Source organism: Carassius auratus, chromosome 32 (genome assembly GCF_003368295.1).
Source record: "Carassius auratus strain Wakin chromosome 32, ASM336829v1, whole genome shotgun sequence".
Lineage (NCBI taxonomy): Eukaryota > Metazoa > Chordata > Actinopteri > Cypriniformes > Cyprinidae > Carassius > Carassius auratus.
The window spans coordinates 34,124,165-34,138,225 of record NC_039274.1 but is presented as its reverse complement, the minus strand read 5'-3'; the positions used below and the strand labels follow the sequence as shown (position 1 = coordinate 34,138,225).

Below are 14,061 nucleotides of genomic sequence, written 5' to 3'. Positions count from 1 at the left end.
TAACAGCTTAGAATTAGAAAAATAACTAAGATTTCAACCATCTGTTATTATAAATAAATTGAAAAAACATGAACATTCATCGATGGGGAGAATGTGTGGAAGGACGATTCAAGATAGGGAGATATTTGATTCAAGATCAAAAGGGGATAGTGAGAGTAAATTCTTTTTTAGAATTGATTTTTTTTTTTTTTTTTGAGTTTTCTTGCTTGGGATCATTATTTCATTTGAAAACTATTAAAATAGCTGACTAGTTCATAATTACAAACATAACAAGATTTTAGCCTTCTGCTATTCTAAACAAAAAAAAAAAAATCATACACGCATGAACAGGGTTAAGGAAGATTCAAGAGGAAATGGGTTAGTGTGTTATCGTTATAATTAAGTCCCCCAAGGGTAATGTATTAATGAAATAGCTGTGTGGATGGGTTCAGCTAAACCACACTCACTTTCATGCCCTCTCTCGTCTCTCTGTCTCTCTCCTTCTGTATCTGTCCTCCCTGTAGTCCCACAAGCAAATCACCGGCTAATAATTGTCCTTATACAAGCCTGATGGTGCTGGCAGCAATTACTGTTCAAATGTTCACAACAAGAAGTCACACCAACTGGATGAAAATATTGACTTTATAAAAACACACACAGCACACTCAAAAACATACATAGGCACACAGACACAAACATGTTCACAATCTTCCCCAACACACAGACCCCAGACAAGCAGCACATCTCACAGATGCTACTGGAAACAATGGATTTTGAGCTGTGTGTTTCTCTCTTTGAACACCTTCTGAGCGTCTGGCTCAGTCACTCATCAGCAAAACTGACCAGCGGGCAACAATACCAGCCGGTCCAGCGCTGTCCACAGTATCTTCAGTGCCATGCCTGTGAGCACAGGCACAGGGGGACGCCACAGATGGCCTCAAGTATGACACAAATAGAGAATCAAAGAGCAAAAGAATAGAGGAAAAGAGTGGAAAGACATTTTGGCAGGGAATGGTAGTGCTGCTTGAGTTGACTTGAACACGTGAGAGAGTGAGTCAGTCTGTGAGTCAGTGAGTGAACTGGGACATTTCACTGTTTGTATCACTCTGCTTGCCTGTGTTCACAGCATTTCAAAGTATGGGAGTTTTGGCTTGGAGCAAGGAGCATGTTATTTGAAAGTCGGAGCATCTGTGTTTTCTCTCAGTTCTCTCACCAGTGAACAAGGAACAGGAGATGGAAAAGTCAAAGTGGAGTGGAGTACAGCTGGCAACTGACAAAAAAAAGGGCAATTGTCTAAAACACAAGCTGCTGTTATTAACTTCTTTCATGGGTGTTTTACTTAAGTTGCTCTGTTTCTGTTCATTGCTGTTGGGTCTTGTCTGAATTGGATGTGTTGTAGCTGTTCTCTTCAAGTGGATTTATTAAAGACTGCCTTTTGCCTTCATCCTTGTGTTCATGTTGGTACTTCAACACAGTGTTGTGATGGCATTATATATCACAATGATTAAAAATACATTATTAATATAAATACAGTACAGACCAAAGTTTGGACACACCTTCTCATTCAAAGAGTTTTCTTTATTTTCATGATTATGAAAATTGTAGATTAACACTAAAGGCATCAAAACTATTAATTAACACATGTGGAATTATATATGGAATTATATACATAACAAAAAAGTGTGAAACAACTGAAAATATGTCATATTCTAGGTTCTTCAAAGTAGCCTTCTTTTGCTTTGATTACTGCTTTGCACACTCTTGGCATTCTCTTGATGAGCTTCAATAGGAAGTGGTCTTCAAATGGTCTTCCAACAGTCTTGAAGGAGTTCCCCGAGAGATGCTTAGCACTTGTTGGCCCTTTTGACTTCTGTCTGTGGTCCAGCTCACCCCTAAACCATCTGGATTGGGTTCAGGTCCGGTGACTGTGGAGGCCAGGTCATCTGGCACAGCACCCCATCACTCTCCTTCTTGGCCAAATAGCCCTTGATGCCTTCAGTGGGACTCTACAATTTTCATAGTCATGAAAATAAAGAAAACTCTTTGAATGAGAATGTGTGTCCAAACTTTTGGTCTGTACTGTATATCAAAAATCACTCTCATGGACCTTTTCCTGTATTGTTTCCAGCTGGTGGAATGACCTCCCTATCTCAATTTTGAGTCTTTAGCCATGATAAAAAAAATTAAAAAAACATCTAAAGGCATCTTTTTCATCAGCACATGATCAATAAAACTAGGACTTACCTATTCTATTATATCTGTTGCTGTTGTTGTTTTTATTTAATAAAAAAATGAATGAAGTATAAATAAACCTTGCTATGTGTGCTGTGCTAGACTAATATACTGTTGCTCTCTTGATGGTCGGCTTGCCTCCTGTCAGCCATCTGGGTTGTGGCAGCTGGGAGCAGACCCTTCAGAGTCTTTAGAGAGTAAAGCAGAGAGAGAGACAGGGGTGACGACCAGGAGAGGGAGAAGTGGAAGGAGCCAGAGAGGGGGAGAGAAGCGGAAATGCAAAAATGGAGCTAGTGTGTGAAACGGTAAATCAAGACCAACTTTCAAACAGCCACAGGCATTCGGATTCATCTTATTTGCTCTTCCCTAATATTCCTCATTTGCTGTGTTTATGCAATCACAACACAAGCGAAAGCACAAAATTAAGCATATATCACCATTAGCAGCAGCGTTTTGACACAAACCCCATTTTGAATGCAACAGACTATATTTAGTCTTTATGAATCTTCCTTTTATGAGCCCCTAACATGAGTTTTAGTATTAGTACAGCACTGGGATGCAGAGCACAATAAGACTGCAATAAAACTTGATGTGTGAGAGAATAAGTAGATGCACTGAAATAATGAGAAGCAGAACTTGCTGAAGGAAACCACTCGGCTTCCCTTGCTATTACGGGACAAGTTGAACTGCTTTGCCTGGGAGAATCAATCAATCCCACCCAATAACATTCCCGTGGTGTACTCCACATGCCCTCATATAAATGATGGCTGTGAACTTTGTTAGACATGTGATGTATGAGTCATTATGGCACCTGTGCCTGCTGCTGAATGCAGATTTCTAAAACAGGGTAGCAGTATAGCACGCCCTCATTATGGCAGCATCTCTAATGGAAAATTCTTTGATGAATGTTGCAGATTGCATTTGTACTTTTTGAGCAGTAATGTCCATAACAAATTGCCCAAAATTAATATTTTATGACACAAATGGCCTATTGTATTCTTACTGGCCAGCAACCACCACAGGGTATTTGCGGGCCGATAATTCTTCATTATAGAGTAATGGTTATTATACTGGAAGAAAAATGGGGAGCATAACAACCAATTCACTTTTAATGGAACTGGCTTTAGATAAAACACATCCATGATAGATTTGTAAGAGTTTTCTGCCTTTTCCCCCTGATAACAACAAATGGAATTTTAAAGGAAGTTGATTAAAAGTCAACAGGGTTGGGGGACTGGTCAGCGCTCAGGGTGATGAGGTAGTTGATAAATGAAGGCTGAGGAAGAAATAGTCAATACCAAGAAGGTTAAACACAGAGATAATGCAGCACCGAGGAAGAAAAACATGGAAAAGCTCCACCCACTGACAGCCTCAGCTCATTAAATATTCATGAGGCTGCAAATAACACAAAGGGGCCTTTCTCACCACGGGAACCTTTTCAGAGTACCAGAACTAATTGTGGAGCTTCCCATTTTTTGGCATTTTTACGGTGATTTTAGTACTGGACTGCCTTTTTCAAGAACAAAATTAGCTCCTACTAAAATTACCCCAACTGGTACTAACCTTGATGCAATTAGACATTGATTGGCCAAACGCGTATGAAGCGCCCCTCACCCGCCATGATTTAAAATGCTGTGTGTGTAAACAACATACTGTAAACATTGTGTCAACTTATTTCATGAGTATGGAGAACAGCGATAATGGACGGACGCTGAAGTGCAGGCACTTGTAGCAAATGTAGCACTGCCAGTTGTCGTTGGAGATTCATAGTCGTCCTTTCAGTACTTTAAATTGCTTTACGTATTCATCGACATTCCATGTCCATTATTTTGGAACCCACGAGACACAACAAAAACACAGCTCCGATCCCAGCGTCCTCCATTCTCCTGTTGTTAACGTTGTTCTTTTTTGTTAAAGCTGCGGTAGGGAACTTTTGACGCTCTAGCGGTTAATAAACAGAACTGCTTGCGTCTTGCGGAAGAACATCGTAGCCGGAACTACTTCTCTCTGTTTATGTCTATGAAGAATCACAAAGGTACTGGGTTACTCCGCCGCGGTACCCCCGAAGCAATCTAAAATAGTCCGAATATAAACACTTATTATAGGTGCACCCTAGTGATTCAGGACAAGCTAAAAACACGGTTTGGAAAATGGATTCATGGTGTACTCGCTTATTATATACATTTTTCTACATTTTGAACACAAACAAAGTTACGGACCGCAGCTCTGATTGGTTGATTTCTTACCAGGAGCGGTCTGTAACTGCAAATGGCAATAGGACCACTGGGAGGAGCCAGAGGAGCTTGATTTTTTTCACAGATTATCTGTCTCATATTCTACTGTCAGGACATAATGACAGGTTTAACAAATATGTAAAAAATATATATTTACAAAAGTTACCTACTGCAGCTTTAACGTTGTAATTTGTGCGCAGTGTTCAACATCATTGTCGACCAAATTACATCACATCCTATACACACGGTTGGTGCGAATGCAACCCTTTAAATGGTACTGGGAAATAGTTTGCACAAAATCTTCCCAGTACTTTAGTACTGTACATTTAGTTCTGGAACTAGAGTAGTGTGAAAGGCCCTAAAGACATTATGCTCATCAACCGAGGTGCACTGGGAGCACAGAAAAGAGCGTGTAGGCAGATTTTTGCACACGTCCTCTTAGTTATTTCTAGGAGAGCTACACATATGAGGATTGATTAGAGATAGGCAGAGTCATTCTGTTTTATATTGAGCTTATTAATAATATCTGCTGGTTAAGTCTGACATGTGTCATCTGTTTCCAGGTTCAAATGCTGTATCAGATGCCCAAAGGAAACAACAAACAGGGCTAATATATGGTGTGTTGTAATACTACAACTGAAAAATCAAGATCCTAACCTTTAGCTCTATACTGAAAACTAAGATGACCAAACATTTTTTAATCTTTTGTTAGTCATTAAAACATTTGTGTCTGGGATGCAGGGTTATTGTAGTGAATAAAATAATACAATTTGATTTAACTGAAATAATACAAAAGTTCACTAAATAAAATAAAATAAAATATTTAAAAAACTGAAGCTTATTTTATTTCAGCTAGATTCTGAAACAAAATGTCTAATTTTATTTAATTTAACATGATGCAGTAAAATAACTACAACTTGAAAAAAAGTAAAACTATATAAAAAAAATTAAAAACAACAAAAACTGCTAAAAATGACAAAACTAAAATGTTAACAAAAATTAAAAGGAAATGCAGCTGTATGAAAGTGAGGTTAAATCCCTGGACTGTTCTCGGAGTTTGTGGAGGTTCGATGAGCCCCAGGGGACCCTGCAGGACAGAAAAAGAGAGAAAGGATACAAGCAAGAGGGCCAAAATCACCTTGTGCATCAAAACACTACCATCGGTACACTCTCTCTCTCAAACACCCAGAGGAACAGTAAGTCCCAAAACACAGAAGAACAGAGTGTTCCTCCTCATATTTCTCACTGCTGGGACACTGCAGCAACATAAGTCAATTCAAAAATAAACACTATAGCCAAGAAATGAGTTCAGAAACTGAAGGTCTAGAACTGAGGCGTGAGAGCACACATAAACATGCAATATACAGTCTGACAGGCCTTGTGCGAGCAGTACGAATAATGCATGATGCAGAGCTATTTTAAGACAGTGTTTTTAGCACACTCTGCATTGCATGCTACTTTCTGCCCACTTTTTCTTTATGGATAACAGAATTCAGTGTAGTAGTTTGGCTTAAAAATTATTGGAATTGCATTTAAAAAAGAAAGTTTGTCTTCAGTGTGTACCTGAAACAGTTTAGAATTAAATAAAATACATGTCAATACATTTTTTTTTTTTTAAACAAGCTATTTTTTAACTAAACTGCCTCTAATTTTCATTTTTGACCAATATATGCATGGTTTTGTCAGGTATCCCCCCCCCAAAAAATTCTTCATTTCTTTTAAATTGAAAAGTTTTACAATAGGTTATAGCACCAAAAGTCATTTTGATGTTCATGTTAGAAATTTGAAGTAAGTGACAGCTTCTCATTGTGAGGAGATTGGCAAAGGTCGTTGGGTGAGACTCTTAGGGTTTCTGGTTGCCTCTCGATAAATTCAGTCTGAACTCTGGCTCGTTCAAGCTGAGAAAATAATACTTTTCAGATCGTTTCTGCTTTCTTTGTAATTTATTATCTGAAAGCACAGAATGCCTTTTCTTTAGGGAAAAACAGGTCAGAGACAAATAAATAGGGTGACCATGACCATGAATCTTCAGTAATCAAATAAGATAACAGTCTGTTTTTTTTTTTTTTTTAACAACAAGACATGTTACAAGGTACTTTCTGACATACAGTGTGATCTGCATAGACAGAGACTGGTGTAAAACGGGTTCTCACAGAAGAAGCGGTGTTCTCTCATCTACTTAAGCAGGCTGTTTCGCCCATCATGCTGTAGGTTTTGGATTACCATGACAGGCTGACATCACAAAGTGCCTCAGCAGCTTTGTCTGAGTTTTGAGACTGTAATCGGATACTGAGAGCAGTCTTCAGAGCTCTTCAAAACTGCTGTCCTCGAAACAGTTCAGTTTCATCAGGCGTCAACACACCTGTGTGTCATTTTCAAGAGATCCTGCAAATGAATTCATTTAGTAAATGAAAAATAAATTAATTAATGAAATGTTGTGTAATTAAAAAAAAAACAATACATGCAACTTTAAAGTATTCGAAATTAACTTGGTGACTTTAGAGTTTGATAAAGAGGGAAAATATCACATTTTTGTTCTGTTTGCTCATGTACACTCAAGAGACTGGATTCATTTGGAACAACATTTGTGTTCTGAATGAAACCAAACAGCCTTGACGACTAACAAAATGAAATCAAAAAGAATATGACAGTCTGCCAGAACACATACTGTATATACTTGTAAAACACACACCCTCATACAAACTGCACTTCACAACACGGATAGCATCTAAATCCAGCACACAGACAGATCATCTGGTTAGTTCAAGCGTAGCAGCACCGAAACATTCAGCATCTAAGGACGCTGTTTTAAGGTGCATTATCTTTAACTTTATCAAAATGACAAATCAAGGGTATGTTTCTCTTTAAGGCATAGGAAATAAGCCATCCTACAGCCTGTGAATTGATTCTGTATGCACTTGAAAGCATGTGTGACGGCAAAGCGACAGAAACTTCCTGTTCTCTCCACATTCAGACTAACTGCTCTGCACAAAATGCAGCGGATTAAGGGCCTATCATCACTGCGGGGAGCGTTTCATCAGTTTACACTGAGGCTTTTCATGGCTCCTGTTCATTAAATAGCCAGATCTGCTTTTTTACATCCTTTCTGAGCCTTTTAAAGGCTATTTTTTAATGGAGAAAACAGTCAAACCCATCGTTTTAAACCCGGGTTGGTGTGTGATGGGGTCCAACATGGCTGCTGTCCTCCTGGGTGCTCTGTCAGTTTGATGTTGATGGGATTGAAACTATCTGAAGAAGATTATGAGCCTCGGTTTAGATCGAAGGGTGAATCCCAACACTATCTCGCCCTTTCACTGCATTCGGCAGGACGGCTAACTGCCATAAGCGAAACGAGCACAGTTTGAATCCAATCCCTTCTCTCTGCATCGGCTAATCCTCTTTTGCACTTAATCAATCAATCATGAGCTTGGCCAAACCTACACTGCAAAGAAACTGAAAAGAGAGAGGAAAATTGTGTCTGTCCAAGCAAAATCCTCCTTGAGAATGTTTCAGTCACAATCAGTCTGCACCGGTAATAATAGGACGTGTTAAACAGATGCTTAATAAGGATAGGAAGATGTTTTCATTTCATTTATTAGGCTAATATAATGTAATAACAACAGATACACATTTAGGTGTAAGGTTTACTGATAACAGCAGGAGTTAAAGGATCTAAAATAAATTGTATTATTTAAAAAAGATAATTTAAGCATTACCTAAACAAACATGCAGCCTAAATAGGAAAAGACCTGACAAAGGACAATGGAAACATGAAGGGTAAAGACACAAGGACTGACATGACAACAAGACAAATAGAGAGAATAAATCAGCAGAACCAACTGTGCATTCAGTCGTATTAAAGGACTTTATTTACAAGCTAAGCGCTCATCAACTAAAGTCACAATTACCAGTGGAAAGAAATTAATAATACTTATTAATTTTAATTCCTTTAACCCCAGATTGACCTTAGCTACTGTTACCATCCAACATTTTCTCATACTTATATTTGAAAAGATGCAAATTCTGGTCTATGAAGCAACTCTGTGTTTGGACTAATTTAAAATGCAATTTTATGGAAATTAAACTAAAACGTTGTTGCTGAGTCACTGGTGACTCACGGTATCCAGAAAAGAAGATATAACTAGCATCTGTTTTTTGTTTCTGAACCTTCAAATGTTTAGAAGTTCAAAAGTCAGAGTTGCCTCAGTTCTTCCATCAAGTTACTGTGTATTTCAACGTTTCCTTTATAATGGCAAATAAAAAGCTCTGCAATGTTTACATTTATTCAGGCCACATAGGAATGATATCTAATCATATTTTACAACTTTATAAGAGATGAGCACATTTTTCAGAAAACCAGATAGCTTCTACATTCCAATGGGAGGTTCTGTGAAGCTTGTCTGACTTACAGCTGTAACCAAGGAGCTTAAGCAAATAGCAATAAAGCTTGCCAGAAAATACTAAACAACATTTCCTCCTTCATCCTCTGTGGCAGCTTGAGAATGATAAAACACACAGAGCACATCATTTGCTCTTCATTATTTGGCATCAGTGCTAAAAAAGCTTCCTATCTTTGCCGGTAAGTGAAAAAGTGAGAGAAAAACATGAAATTGTCCAATTCTATTCCAAATCAAAATAACTTGAATGCACATCGTGTCTTTATTATGATTTCCGAACTCACAGCTTCCCAGGAGAACTTGACTCCACATGACTAAACAAGACACACCTAAGAACAATAACCTGCTGAAGAAAAAGGAAACAGAACTTAAGTACACAAAACCATTTCATTAGACAGTTTTCCTTTCCAGAGTACCCTGCATGTCTCCATTTCCAATTTCCGTCCATCAAAAAAAAAATATATATATATATATGCTAGAAAGGGCACGATACAGCACAGCAGGAAACACCAGTATGTTTTGCATTTTTGTCTCCATCTGTATGCAAATGCTTCCATTATTGCTTGATTTGTAAGACCAGGGCAGTAGCACATTTCATCGAATGCTACATTTCCCCACCCACTGATGCTGTGCTCTGAATGAAGCACAAGGCCAGAGAAACACAGCAGAGAGCAACAGAATCAGTGTTCTGCAAAACAAATAACACTAATTTACAATCAACAAGAACCAATAACAATTTAGGGTGCGTACAATGTCATAAGGACATGCAGTATGAGAGAAACAAGGATGCATTATTTGATTTTGGCTTGCAATGTGGCCCTTGTGAGAAGTAACAGGCACATCTTACTGTTCTAACTGAAAAAAAAAAACTAATTCTGAAAAACTTGTCAGTGTCCAAATGTGCTTTCATTAAATATCAGCAAATCATCTGAGTGCACACCAGTGATGTCCAATTCCAAAAATGACTCTTATGAGATGGCTCATTTTAATTAGTCCGTCTGAAAGATTCACAAAGCAGTCGCAAATGGTTTGAATCAGACTCAGAGGAAAAGTTCACAACTGTACCTGACTCTCTTCCTGCTTAATTTATCTCATTCCCTATTAAAATTAACCAGGAACTTCACTGTGATGTATATTTTAGGAATTTGAGACGTCAAATGGATGAGACGTTGGGACCATAATCAACACAATGTTTTTTTGTGGCTTCCCTCTAAACAGGCATCATCATATTTATACTAAATACATCAGTAAATAATATAGTCTATGCTAAAATCTCCCATAACTACAATAACATTGCAATGAATTGTTGCCTTAATTAAAATTCATGTCCCATTTCTTTCTAAATGCATGTCGCTGCACCCCTCCCCATCCAATCCAACAAGACTTTGTTTTTTCTTTGCTCAGAAATTAAGATAGAGCCTTCAAGAATAAGAAGAAAAGACAGCTGACACAGCAGAAGAGACACAACAGAAGGTTCAGCCTGCCTCGAGTAAACCCAGGTCTCCATCTCTACCTTCCTGCCCTTCAAAGGAACCACCATGCTTATAAGAATGTATTTTCTGCACAAAATCTCATGAAATATTTGTGTAAGTAAAGATGATGAATACATGATGAGGAGTGAGGTATTTGGGCAGCCGTGTCGCTCTGGGATCCTTCCTCCACCCCTTCACATCTTCAAAGACATTTCCCATGAAACTGCACCCCTCCAGCTTGCCCCACCACTAACACAGTCCCTCTGAGCATAGATTAGCATTAGCATGCCACTCCTCCCCCACAACTCTTATTGCATCCACACACATTATATGGCACAAGGCCAGGCATGTCACTTTTAAATGACGAGCTGTTGGACACTTTTGTCATGAATACAGAAAGCTGTAAAATACATAAAATCGTATTATCCAGGAATGTATGCTACTCAGAATTAAACTGAGTATGTTTTTTAAGTTCCAATTGACCATTTCCCAGGACTTTGACTGACAGGCGATCCGACCAATCATAAACTGCTATTTTGTCCGACAAACAAATTAGGCAGGAGAGTATATTAACATAGTAAAATAGTGTGTATTTAACATCTTTCACACTTGAAACAAGATACCTTCTGATGTTCATTCATGCATATTTCGAGAAAGTAAAGAGAAAGAGATGATTGGTTCATGTGCCACTTGAACTGAGGCCCTACAGCGATCTGTCCAATCACATCAAAGAGCCATAAAATGGTGTTTATTATTTGAATTTCTTAAAAAACAGAGACTTTCATATTGCGTATTACCAAAAGTAACCAGCTCTGTGTTGTCTCTAGCCGTGTTGGCAGTGTCCCCTTTGCTCCTCAATATTTTTTTCACTGTGTGAGAGCATGATTTGTGGCGTGAGAGCACCATGGCTTGTCTGACGTAGCAACAGTAGCAACAGTCTTTGTGAAGGGTCAATTGCAGAATTGCAATTTATGGAAGAAGAATTCAAAGAAATTCATAGAAATTCCATTTACAGAGATGCATATTTGTATTCAACAAGGATGCAATAAATTGATCAAAAGTGACAGTATCACAAGTAAAAATATTTATAATCTTACAAAATATTTCCCTTTAAAATAGATGCTTTTCTTTAGCTTTGTAAATGGTGTTCTAACAGCTATTTTAGCCGTTATAATACTTTTACAATATTAAATGTTTTACTGTATTTTTGACCAAATAAATACATAACTACTTGAGGACCATAAGACATCTTTCAAAAACATAAATATATACCACAAACCTTTGCTGATAGTATAAGCAAGAGCAAAATGTATCCCTCTGAAAATCATTCCAAAATCAGCGCAGGAAATGCTAAAAACAGTTTAGGCCTGGATATGACGCACAAAACAAGGGAGACCTCCATCTGGTGTGATTGCTGTTTGTGCAGAGACACTTACCGACAGTTGTGTGGTGAAGGAGATCTCTCAGGAACCAAACTAGAAGAGAAAAACATGAATAAGAACATCACGACAGCATACTCCAATCTGTCCTCACCTGCTAAAGAATCTTGATAAAATATATGATTAATATTGTCTAATGGGAGATCCCCAACTTCAGTTGTTCAGTTGTTACAAAGAAAAACTACAACACTTAGACATATCCAATCAATTGCAATCTGCTAGTAGGCTCATCTTTGATTTTTAGTAAGGCTCATCATGAGAGATGAAAGACAAGTTTGATTGACACTGTGGGCCCTATTTTAACGATCTGAAACGCAAGTGTCAAAGCGCGAAGCGCAAGTAACTTTGTGGGCGGGTCTCGGCGCTGTTGCTATTTTCCCGGCGGGATAATTGGCTCTTGCGCCCGGCGCAAATCTAAAATGGGTTGGTCTGAAGTAGCTTCATTATTCATAGGTGTGGTTTGGGCGTAACGTGAAATAAACCAATCAGAGCGTCATCCAACATTCCCTTTAAAAGCAGGTGCGCAAGTTCCATTATGGATTGCTATTATTATGGCGTATTTACCAGGCGCACGCCAGGAGCGGTTCACAGCCGAGGAGACTGATGTTCTTGTAAGAGCAGTGAAAGACAGAGAAGTTGTGTTGTATGGGGATGGGAGAATAATTAGCCTGAATAATTTGTGAGCTAGTTTTATGCCTATTTTTTCCACATCTTCGTGGCACACCACAATGATTTCCGTCATCTCATGTGTTAATATTTTTTTAGTGTAACAATTTATGATTTGCAAAAATAACTGTTGCATCTGTGTAGATTACATGAGCAAAGTGTATGCGCGTTGTGCACGCTATACATTATGGTCAAGCATGCGCCCTTAAAATAGCATAATGAACAACGCGCAACGCGCCACTGACTTTAGACTAGGTTTTTTCTGGTCAGTGGCGCAATTGTTTAATGGAACAACAAAATAGCACCAGGGATCGTTTGCGCCGGAACACGCCTCCTTTTTTGCGCTGAACCGCCCAGGGAGCGCAAGTTCATTCACTAGTTTAGCGACGTGCTTCTGTGGAGGGAAAAGCGCGCTTTGCGCGGGTGCAAAATAGGAATGACACATGCGTCGGTGTACAAAGTCAATTGCGCTGGGTGCAAGATAGGGCCCTGTGAGTTTGACTGACATATGTCTATGGCATCTAGCATTTGAAGAAAAACAGGAAGTTAGTTTCCTTCGGCACGTCTAACACTTTGACTCTGTTTGGAGCCGAGAGTTGATTTGCGTGCCATGATTACTGAGCACCAGCTCACAAAGAGACTGATTCAATCAACAGTGCTGCACAGTCTAAGGAGGGAGGAGGAGAAACAGGGACATCCCAGCTGAGACAAATGATGCAGAGCAGTCTCTCCATCCTTTCCTCTCCTCCTGACAGTGTCACTTGTTCTCCTTTGTGGGTGCTTCTACACGAGCAGATGTTTGCCATTAGACAAGACTGATAACAACACTGCACATGTCCCCCACAGACTTGGGTGACTTTGGCAGCAATTTGTACACCTGATTGTAGAAGTGTCCGATAAATTTGTCCAATTTCCTAAGGGACATGTGTCTTCCAGACAGGCCAAGACAAGCGAAAATCAAATCTGACGTGAAGTGACACCATCACACCCTATTTTCTGCACCTGCCCTGAACACGATGTGGAAAGAAATCTCAGCAATATCAGCTATAATCGACTGAGAAAGATGAGAACATCTTTATTTCACCGGGAGAGATCTCCCAAGTAAATAAAGGTTTTAAGGCTTATGGCTAATGATTAATATAGCATCAACTGTTCAGGAAAATAGGAAAAATGAATGACGGGGATGTTATTTGCACAGTTGCACATCTTTTTGACATCTTGCTGGCAGATGCTGCTCTTTCAAATGCAGTTTGACAGCATTTGGTAAATCCACAGTCGTAAGTCGAGTAAGAGGATTCAGCTCTATGGACAGATGGAAAAATGGAGCGGAAGAGAGGAAATATGTGCACTCTTTCTCTGCATTTTGAAGGAACACTTCATCCGAAAATGAAAGTTCTGTCATTATTTATTCACCCTCATGTTTTTCAAAACCTGTTCTTGCTTCTGAGGAACACAAAAGGAACACAACATTTCCTTTTGCAGACTGTTAATGCTGCTCACTTCCATACAATGAAAGAAAGCACAGCTGTATAATATGCAATATTACATAATAAATATATGCTTTTAAAATACAGAAAATAAAAAGATCAATATTGTATATAGATTTTTTAAAAATGTTTTTGAACTATTGCAAGACTATTGC

At 38.7% G+C, this 14,061-nt stretch overlaps 1 protein-coding gene across 4 annotated transcripts in view; it reads right to left on the bottom strand.

Moving 5' to 3' along the window:
* LOC113052283 (amyloid-beta A4 precursor protein-binding family A member 2-like) overlaps positions 1 to 14,061 on the bottom strand; it is a 68,600-nt gene that overhangs the window by 39,936 nt on the left and 14,603 nt on the right. For 3 of the 4 annotated variants that reach the window (XM_026216709.1, XM_026216711.1, XM_026216712.1), the window contains exon 2: positions 11,751 to 11,789. The exons of the other annotated variant lie outside the window; for it this stretch is intronic. The gene's annotated coding sequence lies outside the window, so the exon portion shown is untranslated. The remainder of the gene's footprint in view (positions 1 to 11,750; positions 11,790 to 14,061) is intronic. 4 annotated transcript variants of the gene reach the window in all.